The sequence below is a fragment of the Nicotiana attenuata genome, unplaced genomic scaffold, assembly GCF_001879085.1.
Source record: "Nicotiana attenuata strain UT unplaced genomic scaffold, NIATTr2, whole genome shotgun sequence".
Classification (NCBI taxonomy): Eukaryota; Viridiplantae; Streptophyta; class Magnoliopsida; order Solanales; family Solanaceae; genus Nicotiana; species Nicotiana attenuata.
Window position 1 is genome coordinate 37,305 of NW_017673169.1, and position 9,326 is coordinate 46,630.

The window sequence follows — 9,326 nt, forward strand, 5'->3', positions numbered from 1 at the left end:
AAGTTCGAAGCCGGTGGACCAGGTTCGAGTTCGAGGAAAGGGCGTAATGCCCGGAAACAGAAGTTCGAGGAATACCGAGGCCAAGTGTGCTCGACCTTGAAATAATACGGTTATGAATTTGTACCGGAGCCAGCTAGATTCCTGCCACGTCCCTGAGATCATGGCGCAAATTCCGGAATAGGATCGTACAGCTCCGTACTAGGCGGTTAAAACAGCTGCAATAGGAATATTCCCTACTGTAAATAGAAATATTCCTTATTTAGGATTTCCCTATTATAAAAAGGGGAACCCCAATCATTTTTAAGACACCTTTTCACTGAGCAAAGAATATACTCTCTACTTTTTGTCTGCTATTCATCAGAATTGTCCCTTAGCTTAATTGTTCTTACTTTGATTTCTCTACTTAATTGTTCTTACTGCCCTAAGCCACCTCGAGTTCATCGTCTCGAGGTCACTACTGCCAAGTCACACATTAGTTTGATTCACTTCTATCTTTCATTTCTACTTCATATTTCTTGATTCTTAATTGGTATTGAACTAAATCACATATCTTTAAAACCACAAATCAAATTTAATTGTTACTCGTATTTTCGAGGTAAACAGACAATTACATCATTTAACGGGAGGAAATTAAAATGCATCATTCTATTAGACCTCAGATTTTACTTTTACATAATAACTTAGGTAATATGTGTTCGAAGGTTTTTCGCCCCTTTTTTTCACTTTGCTGCGAACTTGTGTTCACATATATATGAAGTAATTTTTTTACTTCTGTACCGAAACAAATTTACCTTCCTGTACGATCAAATGAAAATAATCAACATGATATTAAGACTTTCAAATAGCTAAACATTAAAACATGCGTCCCATTGTCATTTCCTTTTGATGTATTCTTTTTCGTTTAATTTGTCTTTCCTTTTAACCAGCTTTACTAGATGTTTAAGTTTAACTATTGATTATCGTAAAAAATTGAGTCTAATTACTAGAAAATCACATTCAGTAGCACTAATACCTCCGCTATATGAAAGTTGACGCCAATAGTAAATCAGGTTTCCGCCCATCAACACAATAATAAACAAAATAAATCTCATTGAGAGTTGGGTTAACTAATAAGAATAGAAGCTAGTTTCTTCAAATTTGTTAGAGTAACTCTCCACATTGTTACTTATTAGAGTCTATTACTCGATAACCACATCTATTAGGCGAATATTTCCATACCTCCGATATACATCCAAAAATAATTTCTCCCAAGTCACTACTCCCCTTATTCCAATTACGCACGCATCAAAATGGAATCATTTTTATCTCTAGTCTGGACTGCCGCAAATATTCATCCTAGACTTTAGGGTCACTTAACACATCTTAAAGAATCTCTCGCACTTTCTAATTCAACTATGCTAAGCCCGTATTAGCTCATTTTCAAGTTGATAAGGTGGAATTGAAAATATTGAAGCATATCCCTACCTACATCGAACTCTATGTGTTAAGTATATAGTTCTTTTTTCTGAACCAGGATCACACTTCACATTAACCGAATTTCGCATAAAATCCATAAATGAAGAAAGTGGGATTATTAGTGTCAAACTCTGAAAATATGAATATAATTTTGGAGCATGTTTGGAAAGCCACATAGGAATTGGATTGGGTGTAATTACTTAGTTTGACATGTTTGTCTGGCCAAGTAATTACTTGGTCAGCACGGAATTGGGTGTAATTACACAGTTTGGCATGTTTGTCTGGCCAAGTAATTACTTGGTCAGCATGGATTTGGGTGTAATTAGAGAGATGTAATTACAAGATTACTTTTTAATTTCTTTCCTTTTCCTCTTTATTTTAATTTATTTTCTTTATAATATTTTTTTGTAGTTTATTTTATTTTTACTTTTTAATTATTATTTTTTATAGTATATTTTTTCTTTGTACATTATTTATCTTTTATTTTTCTACCTATACTTCTTGTGATTCCATTTAATTGCTCGTATATTTTTCTTATCTGTTTTATTTTCTTCATTTTGCATATCTGCGTTATTAGTCTAGTTTTTGAAAATATACCTCCTAATATTAGATATAACGAGTCATTAACTAACTTTGGCATATAATAAAGTGATGTCCTTAAAGTAGAATTTCATTGTTGAATGAGGTTATAAACTTATTATGTTTCCTAATCTTAAGTTGTATTGAAACTTGCTTTTATTATGTTGGAATTTGACATATGTTAATTTTTTTTTTTTTTGATTTTTAAATTGTGTTATATTTTGTTATTTCACATTACATGTTGTTCATTTTTTAGTTAGAATTGATAGATAAGTTTTGTCAAACATTTGAATAATGTTATGATATTATATTTATAAATATTAATTTATTTTGTCAAACATGCATCCATGAAGTTCTTACAAATCGCATATTTTTAGTTTTTATAATTAATTAAACTAAATATTATTAATTTAGAAAATATATATTAATTATTTTTATAGTATTAGTTATAAATATATGATTACTAATTAATGTATATTCAAAAAAAAATGCATCTTAAATACCAAATCTAATAAGTATCATTTATACTTATAAAAAATTATTTACAGGCATATATTTATTATATTTACTATATGTTTTGGTAACTACTTTATTTAAAATTTAATCTAACTATATAATTTCACTTATGCAACCAAACAGTACGCTTGTAATTACACTGTAATTACGTTATGACAAACAAACAAGTTGTCATGATTACTATATTGTGTAATTACTACTAGGCCGAAAATTGAATTGTGTGTTAGTCATAGTTGGTGGGCTTAATTGTTGGGATGTAAAATAGGCTAGAAAATAGGTTGTTAAAGCAATACATATGCATTACATAAGAGGTATTTATAAGAGCTTGTAATGTGTTTGGCTTCATAGAGAGGCGAGAGCTGGGGGATAAAGTGAGGAATATATATAGGCGTTGAAGGTGTATAATTGGTTATCGGAATGAGAGTAGATAGAATCGGAGGATTGAATGAAGTTGAAGATAGGGTCATTCCTCATGTTAGGAGTGCTATCATCGGAGACTATGGACGATGGCGTCATCGGAGAAATCGCTAACCCCATAGTTGTTCTTTTCACTAAAGACTCTCCTCCTTCCACCGAAGAGTCTCCCATAGCTAAAGCAGCTAAAGATCAACCTGAAGCCACTAATTCTTATGACTGCTTTCTTTGGAGCTGCTGAGCTTCCGTGTTAATACGTGCTTCATTCAGCTCCATCAACTCTATTCTCTTTTGAGATTCTCCAATGTAAATCTAAAGTTGAGAATGCCTCATTCCTTTTCTATGTTTCTAGCACCGTACCATCAAGCCGCCAAAAAACCTAGCTTTGATACCAAATGTAGCATAGGAGCTAGTTACTGAAATTTTTAAGGAAAAGCTAACATTGAAAAGTCGGGGAAAATTAGGTTAGAGAAAATATTTTCAATATGGATTCTTATATAGATTATATATAAATACTATAACTGGAGGTCTACTAGGGTCAGCTAGCAACCGATCAAAATACCAAAGTATTTGTTACAACTAAAAAAAGGGGGACATTTCTCCAATGAGAGGCGGATCTAGGAAAGTGGCAGGTGCCACAATTTCTTTTAATGTACACCTTGTAATAACTAATATAGAGTTTTTTCGAAATGTTTGTGCAATTTATTTTTTTTAGTTTATTCCGAAAATTTAATAGGCATTTTTATTTGCAAATATGAAAATTATATCGCTTTCCATTTATTGGGTATGTTATTGTTATAGTATGAAAATTACATCTCAGACTTCAAGAAGCAATGTAATTAGCATTTGAAAGAAGGAATCACACATTTATTATTAACAATACAAGTGTAGACAATAAACTGCGTCGAGAAAATAAAATCAAGACCGGAAACTATTGCAACAATCGTAGTATTTTATTTCAAATAATATGAGTGTACAATCTCTATGGATCCTCTGATTCTTCTCTTCAACGGTAAATAAAAAGAACTTTTGAGCTTAATCTTGAATTTTATTTTATTTTAATCCAAGTGCTTGAGGCCTGATCTTGATCTTGACGTATTTTTAAACCAAGGGCTTGCAGCTTGTTCTTGAATCTTCGTCTTGATCTTTTAATCTTTAGAACACTTGAATGGTTGTAGCTTTTAGAGAAATGTGTAGCGTTTCATCCACGAGCTCTCTCTTGCTTCTTGTTATAACTTCTGACCTTTTTTTGGGTTATGAAGACCCCTATTTATAGTTGTGGGAGGGAAGAGTTATGATAAGAACAAACTCTTTCCGACCAATCAAATTGAAGTGTGACAAGGCCGCATTTGATTGGCCAGAACATGTCACTTGCACACATGGCGCGATTTCATTAGCCTTTTAATGTGACTTGGCATGCCTTGTCATTTTGACATGTGGCACCATCTTATTGGCTCTTCCATTTGACTTGGCGCGCCACGTCATTTGACACGTGACACCAAACCGGTCCTCTAAATAATGTCATCTTGGGCTTAATGAAGTGGGTTCATCACTTTTGCCCAATTAAATGGGTTAACCCAATGGATTAAGACTTATTTATTTAATCCATATATGTTGGACTTATATAACTAATCCAATTATATTAGCCCAATAAATTTATTTGAACTAATATGTAACAACCCGACTGGTTGTTTTGCTTTCTAGAACCCCGTTCCCCTAAATAAGACTTCCCATACTTGCTTTTACTGATTTATGACTTGCGGAGATGGTTGGTTCGGGATCTGAAAGAGTTTGGGTTGAAATCGGAACACTTCGTTCCTTAAGGTTGGCTTAAAAGGCCAAGTTTGACTTAGGTCAACATTTTGAGTAAACGACCTCGGAATCGGGATTTGAAGGTTCCAACAGGTTCATATGATGATTTCAGACTTGGGCGTATGTCCGGATCGGGTTTTGGATGATCCGGGAGCGTTTTGGCGCTTAATAGTGAAAGTTGATTCCTTAAGGATTTTGAAGTTCTTTAAATTTGGTTTGGAGTGGGTTTTTGTGATATCAAGGTCCGAACGGAATTCCGAGATAGGGAATAGTTCTGTATTGTCATTTAAGACTTGCACGCAAAATTTGGTATCAATCCGAGTAGTATAAGTACGTTTCGGCACATCGGAAGTAGATTGAAGAACTTGAAGTTCAAAATTTTGATTCAATTGGTTTTAGGGTGTGATTCTTAGATTTAGCGTTGTTTTTAGCGTTCCGAGGGTTTGAGCGAGTCCGTTTTATGATTCCAAACTTGTCGGTATGTCCGGGGGGGGGGGGGTAGGGGGGGGGGNGTTCGGGCAGGGCCTCGGGGACCCCGAGCATCAATCGGATGAGGCTCGAGCTAAGTTGGAAATTTGAGAAGGAGCTGAAGCTCCAATTCTATCATAACCGCACCTGCGATTGGCCAGCCGCAGGTGCGAAACCGCAAAAGCGGCTTACCCATCGCAGATGCGGCTCAAGGGCAGGAGCCAAGGTTCCGCAGATGCGGCTCCTCTTCCGCATAAGCGGAACCGCAGAAGCTGTCCCAAGACTACAGATGCGGCCCCAGCTGGCCCGGCCCAAAACCGCAGATGCGGTCCCCTAACCGCAAGTGCGAAAATCGCTGAAGGCAGTGGCCTTCATTTAATACGGGAATATATCATTTTTGACACATTTCACTCCATTCTTGGGCATTGGGGAGCTTCAAAAGGGGAGATTTCAGCCTAGCATTGTGAGGTAAGTTAGTCCTACTTAAAGTGAGTTTAATACATAGTTTATGGGTAGATTTCACCATGTAAATTAGTAGAAATTATGGGTTTAGAGTAAAACCTAGGGTTTTGACAAAAAGGAGATTTAACCACGAAATTTGTTATGGAATGTAGTACAAATCATATATTCTTGATCCGTAGGTTATGGCTAAAAACTTTCTTCAAAAATTTTCAGAATCCGGGCACGTGGGCCCAGGGGTAAATTTTAGGAACCTTGCATTTAGGGTTGGAAAATTAGTTTAATAGTTATAATATGAACTCTTGAGCATATATTGACTAGTTCTTACCCCATTTGAATAGCTTTGGATCGTTCGGCTCCGATTTGAGGGTTTGGGCGCATTCTTGAATTTGGAAGTATGCTTTGGGACGAGGTAAGTCTCCTTTCTAACCTTGTAAGAGGGAATTGTCCCCATAGGAGAAATAATTGAATATGTGCCACTAATTGCGGTGGCTACGTACGCACGAGGTGACGGGAGTCCGTGTGTAGCTACTATTATGCTTAAGTCCGGGTAGTCTAGGACCTAAAAGCATGCTTTAGTTGCCGTACTTGTAACTTTGTTGTCAATTTAAATTGCGTAAATCATATCGAACTTGACAAATGAATCCCTAAAAAGTTAAACACTATTTTTTATCTTGACCGTTAAAGAGAAGTTAACCTTACTTTGGGTAATTGCCTTCCTGATGAATTTTTGATTGACTGTTTGATGTGTTTATTTGTATTTGACCACGTCGCATGTATGATTCGCGAGCGGGGTAATAGATGTATCTATGGTTCGTGCCGTCTGACCCTCCGGCAGTGCACACTTTACTATTATGTTGGATCGGGTCGTACGACCTCGGCATTATTTGTGCATGCTATTTACTTGGTACCTTCTGTGGATTGAACTACTTCAAATGCCTTGGAATATAGACTGTTAATTGAAATGTCGGAAACTGAAATATTATCTATGAAAGAACTTGTCACTCCCTGTTAGTAACTGTTATTTATTCATGACATCCATGCTTAACGTAACGCTTAAATTATATTATTATTGAACCTAGTAAGTGTCAAGTCGACCCCTCGTCACTACTTCTTCGAGGTTAGACTGGATACTTACTGGGTACATATTCTTTATGTACTCATACTATGCTTATGTACTTAAATGTACAGGATCTGAGGCAGGTGCATCTAGCTACCAGTCCGGCGCGCGTTCCTGATACTTGATCGAGATCTCACGGTGAGCTGCCCCTCCTGAGCCGTTCAGCAGCATGCCGGAGTCTCTCCTCTTTGTTATTTACTCTCTATTCTATTTCAGGCAGTAGGATAGTTGTATTTTTGTACATTCTACTAGTTGCCCTAGTACTTGTGACACTAGTTCCTGGCACTCACATTAGTAGACTATTACTTTGGGTTGTATATCTATTATTATGAATTTGTTAATTATCAACTGCTTTAAATTAATATTTAGTAAATGTTGGGATTGCTTGGTAAAATAAATGAGAACTCACTAGTTGATTAGGATTGGTTTGCCTAACAACGGTGTTGGGTGTCATCACGACCTATAATGGAATTTGGGTCGTGACATAATCTATATTGAATTTAAAATATAGTCCAAATTATTTTACGAATTTAATTCCAATAAATTTTAAATGCCTACCCATGCCTCTATTTCAAGACTTGTTGTGTGGATTTAAAAAACTAGGCTTGAAGTGAAAGAACTCCGTACGTACATATGGTCATGAAAAACATCCCATGCAGCTTCTAGCAACGCCAATTTTCAATGTATTTGACTTGAATATGGTATTAGGCTAAATCCACGTAGATATCATAATTGTATTCCTAGGATATCCTTTCCCTAGTTCACTAGAAATAGAATTAATATTGTCATCTTTTCAATTTGCATATATGTAGACAAATTCCACCTCCAGTAACTTTTTCTTCTAGTTGAATTAGGATATCAAATTCTTGTTGGACTCTAACAAACTTCCAGTCCCACATCGCCATTAAACTTCCAGTAATCGTCTTTTGACGTCTATAAATACAATATATTCTTTACTCTATAAGCATCACTTTCGGCGTTTACAAACCACTTTGAGTCTATTTTTGACGACTTGAAAGCATTGACGCGAAGGTAATTTATTCTTCTTTTCTTATGCTTTTCTTCGTTGTTTTACTTGTTGTCTCCTTTTTTCTTTTTAGAAGTAACTTCGTCAAACTACGAAGTCCTTTATAGGTTCGAGACGAAGGCCGTTAAAAGTTCGTGATGAAGATCTTTAAAATTTGCGGCGGCAAACCATAAAAGTTCGCAATGAAGACCTTTAAAATTTGTGACAAAGACCATCCTTAAAATCTTGTGGTCAAAATCTTTAAAAGTTCACAATGAAGACCTTTAATAGTTCGCGGTAAAGACCTTTTAAAGAACGCAATGAAGACTCCTAAAAATTTGTGGCGAACATCCATAAAAGTCCGTGGTAAAAATCTTTAAAAGTCGGCAGTGGTGGACCCTTTAAAGTTTGCCACGAGCACCTTGAAAGTTTAAGACAAGCACCTTTAAAAGTTCGAAGCATACGCCTTTTAAAAGTTCGGAACGAAAACCTTAAAAATCCGAATGCCTTTAAAAGTTCAAGACGAACACCTTTAAAAGTTCGCAACGAAAACCTTTAAAAATTCGAACACCTTTAAAAGTTTGCAACGAAAACCTTTAAAAATTTCGAATGCCTTTAAAAGTTCGAGACGAACACCTTTAAAAGTTCGCAACGAAAACTTTTAAAAATTCGAATACCTTTAAAAGTTCGAGATGAACACCTTTAAAAGTTCGCAACGAAAACCTTTATAAAAAAGTCCGACACAGACATCCTCTTCTTTTTTTGTTTACGTTTGAGGCGAATTCTTTTTTCTTATCCATGCTCTCTTTCAAGACTGCGATTGTTACTCTTCCCTTTGACTTAGGTACTAACAAATACATTATTTTATGCAGCTTGAACATGGTTTACTTCAGAGACTCAACATCCTCTTCCTCCACGTCCAAGCATCTTGTAATTTTAGAGCACAAGGATAGTAACACGGAGACCAGATTACTAGTTGATACACCACTAACTGGCTTATATGCAGCTTTGTGGCCATTCTTGCAAAATCCATTATGTTTGGTATATTGGACTTTTGAAAACACCAAACGTAAATTCAATACATGGACTCTTCGTTCCCATAATCACAAAGTAAAGAATGTGGCAAGTTCCCTCCCATGCTTAGGACGATGAATCCTCAAAGGAGAAGCATACTGGAGTGATTCCTTAGCTTGTGGTGGCGAATTTCGTTATATTCCCGGCTATTGGGAGTGGACCGAAGATATCCTTAGTAGCAACCATCGAGCATTGAGGGCCACCAATATTTAAGATGTTGTCTATGCCTCATTGTTTACTTATGATCATTCTACAAGTACCATGCAAGTCTTTTGTGAGGCTTGGTGTCCTCTTACAAACACGTTGCTTACCTCAGTTGGAGAGTTATCCATATCCCTTTGGGACTTGTTCACTATTGGGGGTCTGCCTTTAATGGGGTCTCCTTGTGAGGAGGTTATTCCAAATACTCGAGAACTTACAGGT